The 24,536-nt window shown below is 43.8% G+C and overlaps 1 protein-coding gene across 1 annotated transcript in view; it reads left to right on the forward strand.

Moving 5' to 3' along the window:
• The window catches only part of TMEM178B (transmembrane protein 178B), a 324,432-nt gene that overhangs the window by 135,334 nt on the left and 164,562 nt on the right, over nucleotides 1-24,536 (forward strand). The gene's annotated exons all lie outside the window — the stretch shown is intronic.

A 24,536-nucleotide genomic window follows, 5' to 3' on the forward strand; every position in this document is an offset into this window, starting at 1 on the left:
AAATATGCATTTAGAAATTATCAGAAAATCTTCCCCCTCCCGCAATGGAAAATTTTGCCAAAAAAGAAAAAAATTACATTTTTACTGACATTTTCAGTGGAAGATTTTGACTTTTTGTTTAAAAAACAAACCACCACTGCCTCCAAACCATGTCATTGTGGAATGAAAACTATAATATTTTTGAGGTTTTGCCCTCTTTTGTCTGAAAAATTTCAGATGATAATTGAAAAATTCAGTTTTTGCTTTTCTGATTAAAAATCTTCAAGGAAAGCAGCCACTTTCCACATACATTTTTGTTTAGTCAAAAATCCAATTTCTTGTTTAAAAAAAAAAATTGAAACATTTTGACCAGCCCTAATAAATGCTATGTTGTTAGAAGGCACCCATTTTTACATAGTCTCTTTCCTGATTGCACTTCAGCTCTGAAGTATTTTCTAGTACTTTCCAGCAAGTTGTAATGGTAAAATATAAGACACCGGAGACCGGATACTGTGCCAAACAAAGACTACACACACATTGCATAAATTCCAAATTCTACCCTCATCCTGGGATTTGGCTCTATTATCAAAGTAACTCAGGCTAATACAACATAAATTTAAGTCTGAGTGTTCTAATTAAGGTTTGGCTGCTTCTAGGCTTCTTAACTCACGACCTGTCTGTCACAGAATTTAGCTCCTTTTGCCAGAGGGCTACTCCTACTTCCCTTATATCCAGGGTGGAGTTGAAAAAGCTGCCTTTTCCCCAGTCAGTGACCAGGAATTAACCAGTGGCTCCCTGTAGGATTCCAGTGCCTGCTAACAGGATGATGCAAAACCGCCCTGTTACAGAGAGACTTAGACTGATTAGTGGCCTTGGGAGCCCAAGCACTCCTGAGTTCTAATCCTAGTTCTTTCTGTGGCCTTAGCAAAATCACTTAATTTCTCTGAGTTTCTTCATCTTTAAACTTGAGATGATAATACTTATTCACCTCGCGGGGGAGGAGGGGGGGTTTGCAAGGATTAGTTAGTTAACAGCTGGGAAGTGCCAAGTGCTATTAATAATGCAAAGCAAGAAATGTTATGAAACAGAAACAAAATTCTTGCCTTTTATTTCAAAGGAGAATTTCCTGAACACCATAAAGACCCTGCTTTCTAATTAGATGGATTAGTTTACTTCTTGTGGCATTAAAGAAATACATGAAATACTATGAAAGGGTGGCAGGATCTCCCTAGGGCAAGGTCACTCAGCATATCACTGCACAAGGGTAGCGGGCTCCCACTCACAAGACGCACCTGCCGAGAGCAGCCCATGTTGCTCTCTTAATCTAGTCTGTCAGGGTTTCACTCAAAATAATTACTTACATCCTTCATTTTTAACACTCTGTCTCCTGGCAGAGCCACAGAAAGAGTGAGAAAGGAATAGACTTGTCTCGCTATGTCAGTGAGGGGTGGGTAGAGATAAGGGAGACGAAGGACAGAAAAGGATAGAGGAGAAGCCTACAGCTGTGAGGAGTGAGATAGGGAGGCAGGGAGAAAGAGGACACAAAGGACAAGACAGAAAAAGAGAGAAACCGAGAGTATCAGAGGCAGAAACTGGAAATAAACAGAGAAAGGCAGTGAAAAATGGTGGAGCAGGAGAAGGATGAAGAATCAAAGTGTGCGAGAAAGGAAGGGGGAGTGAAAGACCTAGAAATAAAAAGAAAATGAGGGAAAGAAGAGGAGTTTATTTATTCCTGTTTATCTGATTCGGTAATGAATGTGGTGCAGAATTTGCCTGTTGGTGAGCCAGTGAAGATCCTGCTTTGCTCCCCACTCTAGCTTCTGATTCGAATGTACTAAAGAAGGGCATCTGTGTTTGGTCCCATGTCTCTTCCTCTGGTACCCCTACCACACTTTGTACCCTGAGAACAGTATTACCTCCTTTATTGCTGGTTCTCCACTACCTTAGCTGGGCTGCCATCATTCAGTTAACATTCCATTGAAATTAATGTTATGTCATTCCTGGGATCAACCACACAGCTGTTCCATTCCAAAGGGACATATGTGGGATGTTTGGCAACACAGCACGTACATTCTGTCTGGACATATACCTAAAACACCTGGCAGTAGTTACATGGTTGAGAAAGAATGCACATCTACTAACAACCCCCAAAGGTCTATACACGGCACATCATGTCCTCCATATCTGCACAGCAAGACTGAGGTTTAGGAGCTTGGGCTCATGCCTTTGAACTGCATCCTTCAACACTGACACCTGGGGAGGCTTTAGGGACTTCTCCAGACAAAATTTTATTATGTTCTCATGCTCCCCTGCAATCCGACTCCCCACTGCACTCATTAACATTCTCTGTAGGCAGTAACGTATGCTTCCCCACTGTAGGCATTGCAACAATCTGCAATCAGTGTGTTTGCTGCTGTGATAACAATGCAGTACAAGATTAGGGGCCAGCTCCAGCTCCCAGTGAAGTCAGTAACACTGAGAGGTGCAGTACAAAAGGCTCAGCCCAGGATGAGGAGGAGGCAAAGGTGACTTGCATCCCAGCATAAGTGAGAGGAGCCGTGGGAGCTGCTCCAATTTATTATACAGCCCTGGGGAGGTTACAGTCTTCCAGTGCTGCAGCCAATCTGCTTTCCAGTCCCAGAATGCACCCTCATTTCCCCAGTGTGTCCCCCCATACTAAAGTTTGCAATAGGAGGAAGCATAGAGTTGCTTCCTTTGGCCATACACTTCCAGCTGCAGTGTAAATGTGCCCCTTGTTTCTCACTGCCTCAATTCTCTATCTATAAAGTTGGGATGATAATACTTCCCTATCTGACAGAAGTCTTGCAAGAATGAAGACACTAAAGATTGGGAGATGATCAGATCCTATGGTAGTGGGAGGCATATAAGTACCATAGATGCAGGACTAGAGGGGTTCCCCTCACATCAGGTTTCCAACATGTTGGTGGGTTGTGTGAGTTCAGCTTGTACGGTCACTGCCTATGTTGTACTGGTCTGTAGCTAGAGGTCATCAAATTGGAATATCTCTCTTAATCACTTAAAAATATTTCCCAGATTTTTTTCACTTAAATCATTTAAAAATATTTCCCAGATTTTTTTCAGTTTTTTGTCCCTATCTTAGGGTTACTTAAATAGTTATTTTAAAAATGTTTAAGAAGGCAATGTTAATTGTTCTAGGCTCAAAGTTCAATCAGTTATGTTCTGATGTAGAATTGCCTCTGAATTCTAACTGCCAAACTCTGCCTTCAGTTACATGAATGCTGCTTCCTTGGATTTCAGTGAGAACTGGAGGCATGTCTTGGAGAGAAGAGTTTGGCTCATAAAATCTATTTTTACTTTCAAAAATTCAATCTCCATAATATTGTTTTTTAAAACCATTTTTGCTGGATTGTGATGGGGTGGACTAGGCCCAGAGGTCCCCTGCTGGCGTCCTCAGGTTCCTACCACACCCAGTCTCAGAAAAGAGCAGTAGAGAAGTCCTCCAGGCTGCCTATAGTAGCTGAGGGGAAAGCAGCCAATTGGAGAGAGGCTGCAGGAAGCAGCCAATCAGGGCCCAGGAGGGCCATATAAAAGTAGCTGTAGCTAGAGTCATTCAGTTGCTGGAGGAGTGAGGACTGTGTTCCTGGCTGTTTGGCTGAAGGAGCAGTAGGACCATGGACAGATCAGTTCCTGGCAGTGTCTGTGGAAGCGAGAGGGAGCTCCTGGCTGGCCACTGGGACTGAAGATAGAAGAACAGCTGGGGCCAGAAAGGCCCAGAAAGGGTGAAGAGTCTACAGGGAGGAAGCCCTGGGGGCATGGCCCCATATCAGAGCCAGGACTATTTAAAGACTGAGCCTAGTGAGTGCCACAGAGATCCCAACAAAGGGGTACTGGGATAGGTCCCTGGTGGACTGTATACCTCAGAAGGGGTCTGGTTTGTTTCACATACAGACTGTGTGTGTGTCTCAGCCAGAGGGCTGAGTTACTGAAAACTGCCTGAGAAAGCACCAACAGACTAAGAGAGTACAGGCACATGTGCTCAGCCAGGGGATGCTTGCGAGAAGTGAGTGCCACCCCATTACATGGACCTATACAGAAACAGTGTTAATTCTCTTGTCCTCCCACTGCTGGTTGTACTGCAGTTATTAACTTAGAAAACAAACAAACCCACAATTCCCAGAACTAAATCCACTTCAAGATTCTACTACTGATCTACAACGCATATACTACTTTAAGAGCCTAATGGAATATCTGATGGGTAGCCTATGTCTGATACTGAAAGGGTAGGCCAACTTAGATCTAAGATTGCCTCTTCTTCCAAGACTTACCACAGCAGTTGTCCAACATATTGCAACTGACAGAGCCCAGGTATAAACATAGGAGAGTCGTAGGTAGAGTTTCCTCAACAGTGGGAAAAACGCAATGGCAAAGGCCCTGTAACACCCTCCTGTGGGAAGCTAGAAAGTATTCAAGCCTTCCTATTTTCGTATCACACTGCAAGACTCATCTCTGCCAAAACCTTCTCCAAAAGATGTGAAGTAATGGAAAAACCCAGTTGCAAGTTTTAAGGCAGAAGTCAGTGCTTAATTTCAGTTTGTCCCTTCTGAACGGATTTCTTTAATCTGTGAACTGCCGAGATACTATGACAGGCACTTTAGAAAGGCCAAGAAACAGAGAGACAGATCTGGTAGACACTGGTGCATGGACACTGGAGAAAACAAAATGGGGTCACATTGGCTTTTGCAGCTTCACAAGTGCAGGGAGAAAATTCAGCATTTTCCAACAGTAAAGGGAAAAAAACAACGGAGACAAAAATGTTGTTCTTTTCCAATGTCTCAATGGTGGCTGCATATAAAAATGAGAGTCCATTTAATCCCACTGTTAATTTTCTGTTTTATTCCTTGAAATGATTTCTCATCCATATTAGCATAATCTGCAATGGCAGCAAGAGTCTAAAACAGTGGTTCCCAAATGTTAACAGCCCGCATACCCCTTTTACTAAATTGTGAAATCTTGTGAACTCCCTCCTAAAAATGAATATTTCCAGGGATTTAAGTTTAAATTTTCTCAGTGTGATGGATGCGCTTGCTTTGCTCAGCATAGCTCTTGGAAGTCCATCCGGAACCACTGGAGAAAGATAAAGTCTCAGGTCTGGTTCGGCATCAAGTCTGTTTCTGTATTTGGTTTTCAGATTTGCATACGAGGAAAACGCTTTCTCACATAAGTATTTTGTTGAAAATGGTAACAAAACTGCAGCAGCTTTTTCTGTCAGAAGGGGGTACTCATTTCTTAAACTCAGCCAAAAGTTGATTGGAGCGCTGGGGTTCAGGCTGCCGGCTCCCTCGCTGACGGGGGCAGGGCTCAGGCTGCCAGCCCAAACTGTCTGGCCCCACTCTCCCTGGGGCTTGGGCTGCCAGCCCCACACGGAGTGATGGGGTTCGGGCTGCTGGCTCCCCCGGGGACGGGGGCGGGGCTTGGGCTGCCAGCCCAAACTGCCCTACCCCGCTCTCCCTGGGGCTCAGGCTGTCGGCCCTGCAAATGAGTCCCCCCTGCTGCCTCCAATGCCCGGGGTCCTCTGGCCGCCATTAGTGAAATTTTTCTGGCGAACCGCCTGTAACGTTCTGTGAAACCCCCAGGGGTTCGCGAACCCCAGTTTGGGAACCACTGGTCTAAAATATACTTATGTAAGTTTGACTAGAGCTTGACAGCAGAGTAGCACTGGAGAGAGAGAATCTGAGTACTGGATTTGTGATTGCTGGTGAAATCTGGGTATTTTTAAATTTAGAGGGGCATTGGGGCATCTTTACTACTGCAAATTTGAAGTAAACCAACTGAAGTTAATGGAGCTACCCTGGATGACCATTTTAACTAAGATTAAATTCTGGCCCGTTTGTTTTAATTTTTGGTATTTTATGCTTTTCTTATTTGTGAGACCCTCTTAAAAGGATGAAAATAAAATCCCTTTTCTTAATGTTTTCATCTTTTGCCATTAGACAAACATAATGTAGAGTCTTTTTCCCACTTCCATGTATCCCATGGATTTTTAATTAACCTGTTTTTTCCCATTTACTTCCTTGTCTAAGCACCTGCACATCGATAATGCTCGCACAGCTCTGGGAATGGGTTTTTCTTTAATTAACTGATGCTACCTCTTCTGGTTATGAAGCAGCACAAAGTAACACAGTGCAGATCCTACGTAAGCAGAGACTGTTACTCTTGGAACATTTCTTGGCAACAATAGTGGATTAAACATACACACCCCTGATATAGATTTCAAAGCCAGAAGGGACAATTGTGATAATCTAGTCTGACCTCCTGTTTAATACAATCTGTAGCACTTCCCCAAAATAATTCCTAGAGCAGATTTTTTTAGAAAACCATCCAATCTTGATTTAAAAATGATCAGCGGTGGAGAATCCACCATGACCCATGTTTAAATTGTTCCAATGGTTAGTTACTCTCACTGTTAAAAATGTAAACCGTATTTCGAGTCTGAATGTGTCTAGCTTCAACTTCTAGTCATTGGATAGTGTTATACTTTTCTCTGCTAGATTGATGAGCCCATTATTAAATATTTGTTCCCATGTACATACTTCTAGATTGTAATCAAGTCACCCCTTAACCTTCTGTTTGTTAAACTAAATAGACTGAGACTCCTTGAGTCTGTCATTATAAGGTATGTTCTGAACATTCTTGTGTCTCTTATCTGAACCCTCTCCAATTTATCAACATCCTTCTTGAATTGTGGGCACCAAACTTGGACACAATATTCCAGCAGTGATTACACCAGTGCCAAATACAGAGGTAAAATATTCCTACTTGTGATTCCCCTGTTTATGCAAACCAAGGTGGCATTAGCTCTTTTGGCCACAGCACCACACTGGGAGCTCATGTTCAGTTGATTATCCACAGTGAGCCCCAAATCTTTTTCAGAGGCACAGCTTCCTAGCATAGAGTTCCCCCAACTTGTATGTATGGCCTACATTCTTTGTTCTGGGGTGAAGCTGACAGGTGCAGAGGAGCACTTGGTTTGGTCGGAAATGTTCTTTAGGGATGAATTTATTAAAGGGGAAGCTCTATATCCTAGTAAAGAGGCTAGGAAAGAAGTTGGTTAAGTACAGGTAGGAGCTAGTGAGGAACAGTCAAATGAAACAGAGTCCCACCTAAATATAGCACATGAAAGCAAGCAATTGAACATTGACAACATGTTCTTATATACAAATACTTATATACAAATGCTAGAAGTCTAAATACTAAGATGGGTGAACTACACTGCCTGGCAATAAATGAGGATATTGATATATAGGCATCATGGAAATTTGGTGGAATGATATAATCAATTGATTATTTTATACCCTGGTATTACATATAAAGGTGTGACAGAATAGGTTGTGCTGGTGGAGGAATTGCACTATATCTTAAAGCATTGAATCATATAGGGTAAAAATCGTACATGAAACAAAATTTACCATAGAATCTCTGTGAATAGAAATTCCATGCTTGAATAAAAAGAGTATAGCAGTAGGGATATACTACCAGCCACCTGAGCAGGATGGTGACTGTGAAATGCTAAGGGAGGTTAGAGAGGCTAAAAATGCAGAATGTGCAATAGTAATGGGTGATTTCAACTATTTTCATGTTGATTAGGTAAATGGCAACTCTGGGCATGAGGCCAAGATAAAATTTCTAGACACCATAAATGATGGCTTCTTGGAGCAACTAGTCCTGGAACCCACAAGAGGAAAAGCTATTCTTGATTTAGTTCTAAGTGGAGCACAGGATCTAGTCCAAGAGGTAACTGTAGCTGAACTGCTCAGTAATAGTGACCATAATGTAATTACATTTAAAATCCTTCTTGTTGTGTGGGGGATCATTCCGAAAAACCCACCCCAGTAACATTTAACTTTAAAAAGGGGAACTGTACAAGAATGAGCATGCTTGTTAGGTGGACATTAAAAGGAGCTGTCACAAGAGTTAAATGCCTACAAGTAGCAAGAGAACTACTTAAAAACACTGTAATAGAGGCTTCGAGTAAATGTACGCTCCAAATCCAAGAAGAAAATGTGAGAAGCAAAAGAATGCCTCCATGGCTAAACAGCTGAATAATGGAGGCCGTTAGAGGCAAAAAGGCATCCTTTTGAAGTCAAGTCCTAGTGAGGATAGTAACAAGGTTCACCAATTCTGGCCGGTTAAGTGTAAAAGTATAATAAGGCAGGCCAATAAAGAATTTGAAAAGCAACTTAGTAAAGATGCAAAAACTAGCGGTAAGAATTTTTTTTTAAGTACATCAGAAGCAGGAAGCCTGCCAAACAGGCAATGAGGCCACTAGATGACCAATGTATTAAAGGAGCATTCAAGGAAGTCAAGGCCATTGCAGAGAAGCTAACTGAATTCTTTGCATTGGTCTTCACTGCAGAGGACGTGGGGGATATACCCACATCAGAGCTATCCTTTTTGAGTGACAAATCTGAAGCACTGTTCCACACTGATGTGTCAGTAGCAGAGGTTTTAGAACAAATTGATCAATTAAAAAAGAATAATATCACCAGGACCAGATGGTATTCACCCAAGAGTTCTGAAGGAACTCAAATATGAAATTGCAGAACTACTAATTGTAGTATGTAATCTATTGCTGAAATAAGCCTTTGTATCAGATGACTGGAAGGTAGCAATTGTAATGTTGACTTTTTAAAAGGGTTCCAAAGGTGATTCTGGCAATTGAGTGAGCCTAACTTCACTAGCGGTCAAACTGGTAGAAACTGTAGTAAAGAACACAATTATCAGACACATAGATAAACTTGATTTGTTGGGGAACAGCCAACATGGCTTTTGTTATGCCTCCCCAGTCTATTAGAATTCTTTTGAGGATGTCAACAAGAATGATTCAGTTGATATAGTGTACTTGGATTTTCAGAAAGCCTTTGACAAGATTGCTTACCAAAGGCTCTTAAAGAAACCAAGTAGTCATGGGATAAGAGGGAAGGTCTTGGGGTGACTCTAATGCTCTGACTGCCAGTAGCTGGGGATAGGGAAGGGAAAGACAGGGGTAGTTCACTCTAACTACCCTGTTCTGTACACTCCACCTGAATCTCTGGTACAGGCCATTCTTGGGGACAGGATAATGGGCTAGATGGACCCAGTATGGCAGTTCTTAAGTTCTTAGATATTTACATTTAGCCATATTAACCACATGTGGTGTTTGCTTGCGCCCAGTTGACCAAACGATCCAGAGTGCTCTGAATCAGTAACCTGTCCTGTCCTCTTCATTATTTACCACTCCCCCAGTGTTTGTCATCTACAAACTTTATCAGTGATGGTTTTATATTTTCTTCCAAGTTATTGATAATGATGTTAAAGAATGTAAGGCCAATAATCAATCCCTGCAGGACCTCACTGAACATACATCTGTTCAGTGATGATTCCTCATTTACAGGTACATTTTGAGCCCCATCAGTTTGCTAGTTTTTAATCCATTTAATGTGTTCCATGTTAATTTTATATCATTCTAGTTTTTTATCACGCCATGCAATTCCAAGTCAAATGCCCTACAGAAGTCTAAGTATATTATGTCAACACTATTACTGTTATCAGCCAAACTTGTAATCTCATAAAATATATACAATCAAATTAGTTTGACAGGGTCTGCTTTCCATAACCCATGCTGATTTGCATTAGTTACATTATTCTTCTTTAATTATTTATTAATCCAGTCCCATATCTGCTGCTCCATTATCTTGCCTGGGATCAGTGTCATACTAACAGGCCTATAACTACCCATTTACCCTTTTAAAATTTGGCACAACATTAGCTTTCTTCCAGTCTTCTGGAACTTTCCCAGTGCTCCAACACTTACTGAGAATCAGCATTAACAGTCCAGAGAGCTCCTCAGCCAGCATTTTTAAAACTCTTGGATGCAAGTTATCTGCAACTACTGATTTAAAAATGTCTGATTATAGTGGCTTCTGTTTAACATCCTCCAGTGATACTAGTGTAATGAAAAGAGTATTATCACCATATGGTGAGACTACATCATCTGTTTTTTTTCCCCAAATACAAAACTGAATTATTGAACACTTTTGCCTTTTTTGCATTGTTATTGATTAGTTCTACGGTTTCCATCTAGTAATTGACAATACCATTGTCAGGATTCTTTTTGTTCCTAATATATTTTTAAAAACTCCTTCTTAGTGTCCTTAACTCTGCTGGCCATAGATTCTCCTGTCTCTTTTGGCTTTCCTTCTGATTTTCTACAATTCCTAACTTCTGATTTATATTCATGCTTATCAACTTCCCCTTTCTTCCATTTGTTTTATATCTATCTATAGATAGACATATTTACAGTTGCCTTCACTTTCCATCTAAATCAGGTTGATTTTTTTTTTTTAAAACCAGTAAGGTGTGCTTGCTGATAGAGATAATATTAAACTGCAGAGTGATGCAATACATTTAACAAATACTTCACCTGGCCTCTGCCCACTAATTTGCTTTTGTGTGACTTATTCTAACATTTCTTCCCCTGTACATCTTGAAAAAGCTGATGGTAAATAGATAAAACATCAGCCTGCCAGAGTAATATTTCCTCTTTCCCTGCAAATGTGGGATTTCCCCCTCCAAAGTAACCAATGTCCAAAGCCCAGGATGGAGAAAGTCCAGTCCTCAGCCAGTAATGGCTTTTCTAGACATAAAACTAAGTATGTGGTTCTGCAGGACTAGAGACTGGAGTTTTATACCATTGGGAAGAGAAGATCCCGGGCTTCTCAATGGGATCAGCACTTGCCTCTAACTCTTAAAAGGACCTGAGGTAAGAGTCTAAAATTGTGATATTTTTAGGTATAAGAAAGCTATTTTAGGTCATTTTTTGCAGTATTAATTGTTCCCTCTGAGCCCTGTACAACTGAGCTCATGGTAACTAAGGCACCTGGCTTTACAGGCAGAAGGATTCAGTCCCAATAACAGTTTACAAAACTCTTTGAAACATTCTTAAAATAGTTTTTCTGTAGCATATGTGGCACATAGAGAACATACATGATGGTTCGTGATGGTCGAAAGGTCATATTAGTTTGAGTTAGGGATGATCTGCACAACGTGGCTTTGTCACTTATGACTATGACCACCATCCCAAATGCATGCAGATAAAACCTGTCTTCCACACCTGTCCATCCTTTTCTCTCTCTCTGGAGCTATATAATCAAGAGGAGTGAGGGAGAAGGAATAATAGGACACTCCTCACAAGACTGTAACAGTTTTAAGTTAAATAAGAGTTTGAGTCTAAGATACTTGACAGCCCTTTTAATAACAGATTACAATTACTTTTATTCCCAGTAAATGAGCCCTCTTGCCTTTCACACGAACAACTGGCCAGTAGTTCATTAGAAATCCAGTTCAGCCATTTGCCTGCCTCCATCGGACACAGATAATACATTCATTTAATCCTTTCCTTGAGGCTCTGTCTGTTCTGTTTAATAGGCACTTTCCTTAGTGCCTATTAAATATGAAAGGACATATTTACTTGAGGTGTTTTCAGCCCATAACTTTCAACCTTCACGGGGCAAAGCCACAAAGCCTATTAGCAGAAGGCACAGAAACTCAATTCAAGTCCTTGTCCTCTTTATTCCAACTGAAGTAGTCACTGGGTAGAAGTGGGGAAGAAGGGTACCTCTATCTAAGTCTGACACTAGTACAGGTTTCCCTCCCTAATATTCACCTCTTGGGTCAGTAACCAGGAGATCTGGTCTGTAGTTTTTGTGCCATGCACTGCTCAAACATCTCAGACAGCCTACAGATCTTCTGGGAAATGTATTCATTTTTGCAGGGAAACCATCTGAAATATTTTTCTCCCAGTTTTCATTGTTCAGTTTTTATCTATCTCTATATCATTTCTGAGATGGTAATTCATACAAATAAAAAGTCAGATGCTGTGCTGTGCCTTCAGGAGGAGGGGATACAAAACAAAGCTTAAATAATCTTTGCATTTCTGGATTGTGGGCTGCTGCAGGGGCCTAAAACAGCCTCTAGCCTAACCTAGGCAGCCTTGGGGTCTGCTGTAAATGATGACAGCCCCCGTGGTTGTCTATGGCTTGCAGTGGAAACCAGAATGGCCACAGTGACCTGCATTATAGCCCCCCTCTGTCCCACCCCTGGCTTCACCAGTGACATGACTCCTGTGCTACAGGAATTCCCTTAAATTCCTTGAGCATACGGTTGAGAGCAGGGACTTGGATTCCTCCCACAACATGAAAAACAAAGGAGAGTGAACCAAAGGAGGAATTCCTGTGACAAAACATATTGTGCTTTGAAAATGTGGGAGATCCCTTCTAGGATTGTTTTACATTACTTTGACAATGTGATCTCTAGATCACACGGAGAACCCTGATACCTATGTGTGTGTGTATTGGCTATGCCACCGATTCCTCCTCCGATCAGCTTTTGATTCTAGATCTCTTTCTGTGTGTGTGTGTGTGTGTGTGTGTGTGTGTATTTATATTTCATATATAATATGAAAAATCCACTCATGCCATGAGAATTGTTTGAAGCCTGCTTTAAATAACACTTTAAAGACACTAAGCAGTGACTGGAAGGAGATTTTTAATTCTCAGCCAGATGATGCTGGAGCTGCCATGTTAATGTTTATCTCTTTAGCCTCAAGTCATTTCTTCCTCTTTTGCTTTTCTTTAGTAGGAGTCACACACAAGTTCCACTAGATGTCACTGTACTAGCTCTTCTACAGGCAGTAACAAAGAATTTCTCACTTCTGAAGGCAAAATTGATGCAGTTTAGTAATAATGTACTGGAGATGATGGGTACCAGCCCCATCCCCCAGTGTTTCTGATTCAGCAGTGCGCAAAAGAGCATCCTCTTGGTTTCCCTGGAATTGGGTGATAAAACTGCTTCCTCATGTGGGTTCCTTGATGATTTCCCACATGGTTTAGATAGGTGAGGGAAAAATCAAAAGCCTACAGTATCACCTTGTGATTGCTGGAACATGTATACTCCAGGCTACAGTGTCACATTTAAGATAGTTGGAGTGAAGAGGAGGAAACCTTTCACATGTATGGATTGCTCTCCCTCCTCCTTCTTCTGGAACTATATTTCTTGCAACTAGGCCACCAAGAGTTAGGCAATACCTAACTCTGGACCTCTGGTATGCATGGAAAATTAAAACACGCCCCCCGCCCCCTTTTGAAAGGGGGCATTGCATGCTCTTCTCTCCTCTATTAGGCTTTAAGATGAGTTGGCTTATTCCAGCTTTTCCTGCCCCTTTCATACTAACATCTTTAGTTGGTCTTAACCTCCTCCGTCTCTTCAGCTTCCTCGCTGCTTCTGGTATTCATTGATTTCACTTAACAGTACCCTAAGCAGCAACTATATTTAGCAGTCCCAGTGCTGTTCCTATGCTGGGTTTTCTCACTTGGCAGCACTGTGCCCCAGTGCCTGTCATAGTTGTAGACAGTGCTCTCATGCCAGTGGGGAACGAGCAGGGCCGGCTCCAAGCACCAGCTTGCCAAGCAGATGCTTGGGGCGACCACTCTGGAGAGGGGCGGCACATCCAGCTATTCGGCGGCAATTCGGCGGACGGTCCCTCACTCCTGCTCGGAATGAAGGACCTCCTGCCGACTTGTCACCGCAGATCGCGATCAAGGCTTTTTTTTTTTTTTTTTTTTTTTTTTTGCGCGCCGCTTGGGTCAGCAAAAACCCTGGAGCCGGCCCTTGGAACAAGGGGGTACGTGCCCCTGTTGTTGAACTTTCCTGCTCTTTTGAAGCACCACTAGTAGAACAGAGAGCAGTCATGAGTCTTTCCTACAGTGTTATATATGTGCCAGGCCAGGCATTAACATTTGTCCCAGGCGAGCCTGAGTGAATGAGGTTCCCAGACCAGTTGACAGCATGATTTGAATTAGTTCTGTCCAGTTCAGGTCAGGATTGATTCCTTTACTGGCTGAGGCTAGAACTTTGCAGTTGCTATAGCAACTTTAAAGCCAAGGGCCTCAAAGCCCTTTATAAACATGAATCATGTCTGGCCTCATAAACACCCCTGTGTGGTTGGTAGTATTGGTCTCATTTCACAGATGGGGAAACAGAGGCACCAAAGTTAAATGCCTTGCTCAAGAACACATGGTGAGTCATTGGCCATGATTAAAATGTAGGAGTCCCTCCCAGCCTTGAGATCATTCTTGTAGAATCCGATCATACTGCCTCTCTCTAAATGACCCTTTCATCTGCCCTGAGCAAGCTCTGTGAGCATATTAATTAGTAAATGCCCTTAAAGTGATTTTTGGATTGCCACACCCTCAATTCAATCTGGGACCCAGCTGCCCTATTCTCCCCTTTCTTCCTCTTTCCTGCCTTTGCCCCATCACCCACTCCCCCTTCCTCCCTATTGTACTTCTGTCCTTCCGCACCTATCTTCTCTCTGTCACCCTTCTCTTTCTCCCTTTTTTCCTTCCTCTTCATCTCTCCCTCCCTTCTCCAGATGGTCAGCCCTGTGCCGCCAGGAATGGGAGGAACTCCTAGGCTGGCTCATTTTGCAAGCAGCTGCTTTCTCTCTCTGCCTGCCCTTCCCCTTCCTACTTTGGGAATAACAGCGCTGACATAAGACTAAACCTTCAATGGAAGATAATTAACCGGGATTTGGTTGCAGCACCCATACACTGGAGGGATGCCACTGGGGAATGGACTGCAACAAAAGGGAAAATACAGACGTCACTCTCCACCTCCACTCTCCTGCTTCAAGAGGGGGCAGAGAAGGACAGGCTTAAAGACCCCTTGGCTCCCTGGTATGGCTCTTTTTGTGGCCCACAGATAAGCTAATTCTTTATCGTATGCACACTGGATTCTGCCTAGATGAGGCCATTTATTGTTAGTCACCACGTTCCCTGTCTCCCTAGCCTGTGCTTTTGTTTTCTGTTTTGTGATTTTAAGCGACTGCATTCTGCTTCCCATCAGGAGCCCCCCAAATGCTTCTCTTATTCTCTTTGGCAGCTGGGCTTTAAAGGCCATAGGAGGCATTAAGTCAATCCCAGAAAACACAAAGGCGGATGAGCCAAATAGAGAAAGGGTGGGTTCTTTTGCCTGCCTAGAAATTGGGTAAGTGCCCCAGAAAGCATGCACCTGACCCACTGATCCTTTTAGACAGGCTGAGAGCCTCCCAAAGCTATGGTCCTTCCTCCCAGACGCCTTCTGCGTGTCTGGAAAAAAGGGAGGGTGCAAGTGGGGATCCCTCCCAGTTTGCCTGCACATGAAGAACAAAACACTCTAGGTTGGGAGGGGGGATTGTTTGTTTGTTTGGGTTTTTTTTGCTTTGCCAGGTATTTGCTGCCAGCACACAGGGAGCGTGGCATTTGCACAGCACGAAACTCACTCTTGTTTCGTTGCCCCTGTAGCATTCTGGCAGGATTTTCCAAATGCTTTGTCTTTGCACTCTCAGGCTGGCTTCCATGTTCCACAGGAGAAAGGTTGTAACTGTGTGAAAACCCCTTCAGCAGCTCATTGTATTGGAGGGAACAGAAAGCACAGCCTTCCCAAATGGAGTGGTGGCTTTTACCAGTGAGAAAGCTGCCTTCCAAAGAGTGAAAAACACAAATAAATGTGCAGTGACTACCCCAGATACTTCCATTTGCCTGATTCCATCTTACACCTAATTTTCCCAGCAGCATGAATGTTTCCCCACAGCACCATTTAAAAGAAGTAATAATACTTAGTGCTTTATGTTCCCAAAGCACTTTGCAAACATTAATTAAAAAATGATCACAACACTACTGTGAGATAGGGAAGATTAACCACATTTTACAGATGGTGAAACTGAGGCACACACCGATTAGGTGATTTGCCTAAGGTCATAAAACAAATCAGGGGCAGAGGCAGGCTTAGAATTCAAGAGTTTATGACTCCAAGTTCCATGATTAGTCCTTTGCATCAGGCAGTCAGGTCAGGATTTTTTTGCAATGTTGACTGGAAGATTGGGGGATGCCCAGTTCCCCAATCCAAAATGCAGTACTTGAAATTCTCCACACACACACACCTCCATTAGATACCTGGATGTACTGTGTGTCTCAGCTATAGTATTGGATTCGTATTATTTTTATTCTTCTGTGGAGGGGGGGAAGGGTTCCCTTATGATTTTCTCCCTCTCTCACCTTCCAGCCCACATTCTGGGGACCCCCCTCCTGAGCAAGAAGGTCTGGATGTGGCTGTGTCGCAGTCTGTTGCCATAGGTCTGAGAATTGGCCAGTGAAGATCACTCATAGATTCCAAGGCCAGAAGGGACCATTGTGATCATGTAGTCTAAGCTTCTGTATAACACAGGCCAGAGAATTCTGTTCTCCCCCCCCCCCAAAAAAAAAATCCTAGAGCAGATCTTTTAGAAAAACAGCCACACTCGACTTTAAAATGTTCAGTGATGGAGACTTCACCACAATCCTTGGTAAATTGTTCCAATGGCTAATTACTCTCACCATTCAAAATGTATGCCTTAGTTCCAGTCTGAATGTAGCACACACAGCTACGCAGGAAGATAAAGAGGGTCCGTACACCCCCTTACTCCCTTGGATGGTCACAATCTCTCCCCTAAGTATTAACCACCATCAGGGAGGGAATTTCCCTGCAGTTAATGACTAGCTTAGAGGAGTTGCTAAGGCCCTTTAGCCCAGCCAATCATTAACTGCTAGGAAATGCCCAACCCGGAGGACATTATTGCTATTATAAGCCATGCAGGATGCTTTTTTTTTTTTTTTTTTAAACTGTTGCATCTTGAGCTCAGTGCTCTGGGTTGTTGTGATCTGCGTACAGCATATCACTCTCATCCCAGTGGGAAAGCAATACTTCATGAAGTTCATATTTAACTTTGTTTGTGTCCTGTCCATCCACCTCTCTGTTGGTCCATCCATTCTGTGATGTGCACAGGCTATGTCTTTGCTTCCTGAAGGAGTTCAAGGTGAGCTCTGCCTCGATCATCTCAGTGGGATGCTAACTAACATGTCCAATTACAATCATTTAAATTTAAACATTGTTAACTAGTCCACCACTACTGATCAAAGCATATCAGGCCAGGTCTGCCTAATCGTCTGTGAGTGACATCTTATTTTGGTGCTATGAGTGGATGTTAGATGGGGAGAGTACCACCACTTTTTTAAATTGGGGCTCCAACAGGCCAAAGGAGAGGAGCACAGGTGATTGGAGCATCAGGGACTCCCCCTGCCCCCCCTCCTTGAGTAGCAAGGGCTGAATTTGCTGTTGTGGAGGAGATGAGACCAGATGTCTTCTACCCTGGCTCTAGTGGGTGCTGCTCTCCTTTCACTGGAGGCTACCTGCAGGCTCAGGCAGACAGTGTTCCAAGTAGATTATAACTCTTACCAGTATGGTACCGACCCTCCAACCCCACCCTTCCTCATAAAAAATGTTCCATCACCAGAGACCTGCGCGAATACAAATTTATACCCGCGGATGCGGATATCCATGGATAGAAATCGGTATCTGCTAAACCGCAGGGCTTTCCCGGGAACCATAGCAGTGAAAAGAGCAGAACGTGGGGCTGCCGCTCCTAGGAGCCACTGCCCCACACCGGCAGCTCCTCTGGCACGGTTGTATCGCCCCAGCCCTGTTCTCCGGTGGGGCTGTACAGACCTCAGACAGGAGATGCAGCTGCATGGAAGGGCTGCGGGTAGGCACTACAGCTGCGCCGGAGGAGCTGCCAATGCGGGGCACTGGCTCCTGGGAGCAGCAGCCCCACGTTCTGTTCCGTTTGCCGCTGCAGTTCCCAGGAGAGCCCTGCAGTTCAGTGGATACCGATTTCTATTCATGATATCTACATCGGTGGGTATAAATTTGTATCTGCACAGGGCTCCACAGTTCATTCTTGAAAATGTCTCCCCAGTACAGCGTACCGGGAATAAATGTCTTAATGATATGGCATACCTGACCGTATTAGCTTACTTGCACCACTGGGCAGACATCACTATGTTGGTTACACTCACTTCACATTTCTAGGCTTTTCTTTACTTTGTGCAATTCTGGTCTCCCATCTTTAAGAAAGATGAATTCAAACTGCAACAGGTGCAGAGAAGGGCTGCTAGGATGGTCAGAGGAATGGAAAGCCTACATTATGAGAGGAGACTCAAAGAGCTTGGCTTATTTAGCCTAACCACAAGAAGGCTGAAGGGAGATATGATTGTGCTCTATAAATACATAAGAGGGATAAATACCAGGGAGAGAGCGGAGTTGTTTAAGTTAAGCGCCAATGTGGGCAGAAAAACAAATGGCTCTAAACTGGCCATCAAGAAGTTTAAGCTTGAAATTAGGTGAAGGTTTCTAACCATCAGAGGAGTGAAGTTCTGGAACAACTTTCCAAGGGGAGCAATGGGGGCAAAAAACCTAACTGGCATCAAGACTGAGCTTGATAAGTTTATGGAGGGGATGGTGTGATGAGACAGCCTTCAATGGCATGTCGCCCATGACTGCCAGTAGCAAAAATCCTCAAGGGCCAGAGACAGGACACTAGATGGGGAGGGCTCTGAGTTACTACAGAGAATTCTCTCCCAGGTAACTGACTGGTGGGTTTTGCCCACATGCTCAGGGTCTAAGTGATTGCCGTATTTGGGGTTGGGAAGGAATTTTCCCCCAGGTCAGATTGGTTTTATTGGGTTTTGTTTTGTTTTGTTTTGGGTTTTGTTGCCTTCCTCTGCAGCATGGGACATGGGTCACTTGCAGGTTTTAAACTAGTGGTGAATTCTCTGTAACTGGAAGTCTTTAAACCATGATTTGAGGACTTCAGTAACTCAGCCAGAGGTTAGGGGTCTATTTCAGGAGTGGGTGAGGCAACGTGCAGGAGGTCAGAGTAGATGATCACTATGTCCTGTCTAACCTTAAAGTCTATGAGTCTTTACAACCTGGCGGTCTAGACACTTTTTATTTTAATGAAAACTGAGATTCTGATTTCATCACTAGTCTGGAAGAAAGGACTCTGTATACATACACCTTTTGCATCTACGCCTTAAGCCAGTCCTGTCTAAGAGTGTATCTGAAACCCCCTGAGGGAGGAGACCAGCAGAATGCTTATGATCATATTTTGAACATCTGCAGAATCCGTGAGTGATGTTTCATTTTGTTGGCTGAAGGCAGAGGTTGGTTAGTAAGGGAGTATCATCACTTCCCTCCCCCCCACCCCCAGCTTGATACCTTAATTTCCTTGCTTTATGTGATAGATCAACACATTGTTGCCACTTAGCAACATAATGGTTTCTCGATTGCAAGGTTTTTTTTTAATTTGTTTTTTAAAAATTTAATTGCTATTTTTGTGTCCAGGTGAATAAAAACACAGTTTTTTAAAAAAAAAATAAAAAGGGATGGAAGGGCTCATCCAATTATTAAATTTAAGAAGTGAACCATTCTGCCTAACCTAATAATTTCTGAAAACCAACATTGATACTTCTCTAGTAGCTTTGAAATTGTCCTAGGGGGAAAAAAAATCAATTAGTGAAAATCCATGGTATACAAACGATCCATTAGTCCAGTATCTTTGCTTTATTCACTGAAAGATTTTAATGATGATAGGGGCTGTCAGCGAATATCTTCTGTCTTTTTTACATCAGCTTCAGTAGTGCAGAATTGTATTTGATTTTCAAATAATGGCAATTTGTTCAACATTTTACTGTCCCTGTCCTTGAAAACTGCCTGTGGTTGCACTAGCCAGTGTCAAAATTTCTCAGTTCCGTCCATTGGCATTTTAAGGCACTTACCACTGTGGTATTCATGTGCTGTACATAGATTAAAAAACAGCAGGGAGGCTGCTTTGCAGTAGTCAGTAAAGTTTACTATGCTTGAAATGTTGTTGTGCTGTAATGGTTTTACTGGGCTGAGAGAGGAACACAAAGAAACATTTAAAACTTTGCAAAAGAATTTTAAAAGTATCCGTTTTAAGCAGGGCTTGATTAAGGCAACCCAGGGCCCCCACACGGCAACACAGGGCCCCCATGGTCCTATCCCATTGCCCTGGTCCCACCCCACACTTAGAGTGGCAATGGTAGGCTTCCCCCCCGCCTCTCTCAGAGAGGCATGTGCCTTGTCCCTCTTCAGAGAACTCTCCTGGGGTTTAGTATCAGAGGGGTAGCCGTGTTAGTCTGAATCTGTAAAAAGCAACAGAGGGTCCTGTGGCACCTTTGAGACTAACAGAAGTACTGGGAGCATAAGCTTTCGTGGGCCAGAACCTCACTTCTTCAGATGCAAGTAATGGAAATCTCCAGAGGTAGGTATATATCAGTGTGGAGATAACGAGGTTAGTTCAATCAGGGAGGGTGAGGTGCTCTGCTAGCAGTTGAGGTGTGAACACCAAGGGAGGAGAAACTGTTTCTGTAGTTGGATAGCCATTCACAGTCTTTGTTTAATCCTGATCTGATGGTGTCAAATTTGCAGATGAACTGAAGCTCAGCAGTTTCTCTTTGGAGTCTGGTCCTGAAGTTTTTTTACTGTAAGATGGCTACCTTAACATCTGCTATTGTGTGGCCAGGGAGGTTGAAGTGTTCTCCTACAGGTTTTTGTATATTGCCATTCCTGATATCTGACTTGTGTCCATTTATCCTCTTGCGTAGTGACTGTCCAGTTTGGCCAATGTACATAGCAGAGGGGCATTGCTGGCATATGATGGCATATATAACATTGGTGGACGTGCAGGTGAATGAGCCGGTGATGTTGTAGCTGATCTGGTTAGGTCCTGTGATGGTGTTGCAGGTGTAGATATGTGGGCAGAGTTGGCATCGAGGTTTGTTGCATGGGTTGGTTCCTGAGTTAGAGTTGTTATGGTGCGGTGCGTGGTTGCTGGTGAGGATATGCTTAAGGTTGGCAGGTTGTCTGTGGACGAGGACTGGCCTGCCTCCCAAGGTCTGTGAAAGTGAGGGATCATTGTCCAGGATGGGTTGTAGATCACTGATGATGCGTTGGAGAGGTTTAAGCTGAGGACTGTAGGTGATGGCCAGTGGAGTTCTGTTGGTTTCTCTTCTGGGCCTGTCTTGTAGCAGGAGTCTTCTGGGTACACGTCTGGCTCTGTTGATTTGTTTCTTTATTTCCTTGTGTGGGTATCGTAGTTTTGAGAATGCTTGGTGAAGATCTTGTAGGTGTTGGTCTCTGTCTGAGGGGTTGGAGCAGATGCGATTGTACCTCAGTGCTTGGCTGTAGACGATGGATCGTGTGGTGTGACCGGGGTGGAAGCTGGAGGCATGAAGGTAGGCGTAGCGGTCGGTGGGTTTTCGGTATAGGGTGGTGTTAATGTGGCCATCGCTTATTTGTACGGTGGTGTCCAGGAAGTGGACCTCCCGTGTAGATTGGTCCAGGCTGAGGTTGATGGTGGGGTGGAAGCTGTTGAAAGCATGGTGGAATTCTTCCAGGGCCTCCTTCCCATGGGTCCAGATGATGAAGATGTCATCAATATAGCGTAGGTAGAGAAGGGGCATGAGTGGACGAGAGCTGAGGAAGCGTTGTTCCAGGTCAGCCATAAAAATGTTGGCATATTGTGGGGCCATGCGGGTGCCCATAGCGGTGCCACTGGTCTGGAGGTATATATTGTCACCAAATTTGAAATAATTGTGCGTGAGGATAAAGTCACAGAGCTCAGCAATAAGTTGTGCTGTGTCATCATCAGGGATACTGTTCCTGACAGCTTGTATTCCATCTGTATGTGGGATGTTTGTGTAGAGAGCCTCTACATCCATGGTGGCTAGGATGGTGTTTTCTGGGAGGTCACCAATGCATTGTAGTTTTCTCAGGAAATCTGTGGTGTCACGGAGATAGCTGGGAGTGCTGGTGGCGTAGGGTCTGAGTAGGGAGTCCACATATCCAGACAGTCCTTCAGTGAGAGTGCCAATGCCCGAGATGATGGGGCGTCCAGGATTTCCAGGTTTGTGGATCTTAGGTAGTAGATAGAATAACCCCGGTCGGGGCTCTAAGGGTATGTTGATTTGTTCCTGTGTTAGTGTAGGGAGTGTCCTGAGTAGATGGTGCAGTTTCTTAGTGTATTCCTCAGTGGGATCTGAGGAAAGCGGCCTGTAGAATTTGGTATTGGAGAGTTGTCTGGCAGCCTCCTTCTGGTAGTCAGACCTGTTCATGATGACAACAGCACCTCCTTTATCAGCCTCTTTGATGATAATGTCAGGGTGGTTTCTGAGGCTGTGGATGGCATTGCGTTCTGCACGACTTAGGTTATGAGGCAAGCAATGTTGTTTTTCCACAATTTCTGCCTGTGCACGTCGGCGGAAGCATTCTATGTATAGGTCCAGACTGTCATTTCGACCCTCAGGAGGAGTCCATGTGGAGTTCTTCTTCCTGTGTTGTTGGTGGGAGGGTATCTGTGTATCAGTGCGCTGTTCAGTGTTATCATGAAAGTATTCTTTGAGTCGGAGGTGGCGAAAGTAGGCTTCCAGATCACCACAGAACTGTATCATGTTCGTGGGGGTGCTGGGGCAAAAGGAGAGTCCCCGAGATAGGACAGGCTCTTCTGCTGGGTTGAGTGTGTAGCTGGATAAATTGACGATATTGCTGGGTGAGTTCGGGGTACCCCTGTTGTGGCCCCATGTGGCAGGTAGGATTTTAGACAGCTTACGGTCCTTTTTCCTTTGTAGAGAGGTGAGATGTGTAATGTAGATCTCCTGTCTTATTTTAGTAAAGTCCATTTGTGTGGAGGGTTGGTTATTTATGAAAGTCTCCAGGTTGGAGAGCTCTTTCTTGATGTTTTTCTGTTTGCTGTATAGGATGCTGATCAGGTGGTTCCTCAGTTTCTTTGATAATGTATGGCATAATCTCTCACTGTGGTCTGTGCAGTATGTAGATAGCAATGGATTTTTCACCTTCACTCCATTTGGTATGATGTCCATCCGTTTGCATTTGGAAAGGAAGATGATATCCTGGGGTTTGTTTGTCTCTGTAAATGCTCAAGTCTCTAACTGGCCCAGACAGTAAACAAAGTGCTGGCTCACAGATGTCATTGGTCTCAATGTTGACTGAAGTGGGCTGTAGTCCACAAAAGCTTATGCTCTAATAAATTTGTTAGTCTCTAAGGTGCCACAAGTACTCCTGTTCTTCTTAATGTTGACTGAGTTAGCCCTGAGACTCCACTTCGCTTCAGGTGACAAGTTTCACTTCAACAGTTTTGCAACCTAATATTTTACATATCTCTTAAACTAGTTCCTGTACAAACATCTCGGAATAACCACAACATTCAGCTAGTTTTTAGCTTTCAGCAGAGACCACACATGAGCCCCTCTGGTGAAATATTGAGACGATTACCAGACATGGGTAACATACCTGCCTGGCCATGTCTGTGTCACATAAGTAAACCTAGACCATCCCTGACAGGTGTTTGTCTAACCTGTTCTTAAAAACTTCCAGTGATGGGGATTCCACATCCTCCCTTGGAAGCCTATTCCAGAGCTTAACTACCTTTATAGTTAGAAAGTTTTTCCTAATATCTGACCTAAATCTCCCTTTCTGCTGTTTAAGGGGATTACATCTTGTCTTACCTTCAGTAGACATGGGAATAATTGATCACTGTCCTCTTTATAACAGCCATTAACATATTTGAAGACTGTCATCAGTTTCTGTAACCTTTCCTAATAGGTCCGGTTTTTTAAACCTTTTATTATTTTTGTTGTTCTCCTCTAAACTCTTTCCAATTTGTCGTCTACTTTCTTAAAGTGTGGCACCCAAAATGGGACACAATACTCTGGTAAACCCTGGCAGGATCCTAATTACAACCCAAACTATGGAGAGGCTTCCAACTTTTCCATAATAACCCAAAGCCAGGACTATATCACAGGTTGTATGGCTCCAAAAACACAGACCATAAGATGAAGGAAATTATCCCCCTCCAATAAAAAGGTTTATGAATCTGCTATTTCCTATAAATTAGTGGACCTGTCATTTAGCTCCAGAGGTGAAAGTAAGCCGGTCCAGCATATTGGCAAGAGCCAGTACGCTGTGCCAGACCGGCTTCCCCAGGCTGGTGATTTAAAGGGCCCGGGGCTCCTTCTAGCAGCTGGAGCTCTGGGCCCTTTAAATCACCCCCCGAGCCCGGCTGCCGGGGCCTTGGAGTAGCGGCGGTAGAGCTCTGGCGGTGATTTAAAGGGTCTGGAGCTCCGCTGCGATAGCAGCGGCCGGACCCCCTGGCCATTTAAATCGCCCCTGAGCCCTGGGCCTCCCAGCTGCCTCTGCAGCTGGTAGCTCCGGGGGTGATTTAAAGGCTGCTGGATTTAAAATTTAAAGCCACAGCTGGAGCCCCTGGGCCTTTAAATCTTGATTTAAAGGGCCCCGGTATTTAAAGACCCCGCCTCTTCTGGTTGAGGCCACGCCTCTTCCGGTTGAGGTCACGCCCCCTGCTCAGGATGCCAGCATACCGGTAAGTCCTTTAAGTTACTTTCACCCCTGTTTCGCTCCAACGTAGCCATAATCATTGTTTTGTCCACCCTCTTTTGCACCTGAATTCTTGCCCAGTGTTGTGTGTGTGTGTGTGTGTGTGTGTGTATGTGTTGGTGTTAGAATGTAAACTCTTTGGGCCAGGGACTGTGTTTTCCTTGTACATCTGTGACATTGTAGTATGTAAG

The sequence above is a fragment of the Trachemys scripta genome, chromosome 1, assembly GCF_013100865.1.
Source record: "Trachemys scripta elegans isolate TJP31775 chromosome 1, CAS_Tse_1.0, whole genome shotgun sequence".
In the NCBI taxonomy this organism is placed as follows: domain Eukaryota; kingdom Metazoa; phylum Chordata; order Testudines; family Emydidae; genus Trachemys; species Trachemys scripta.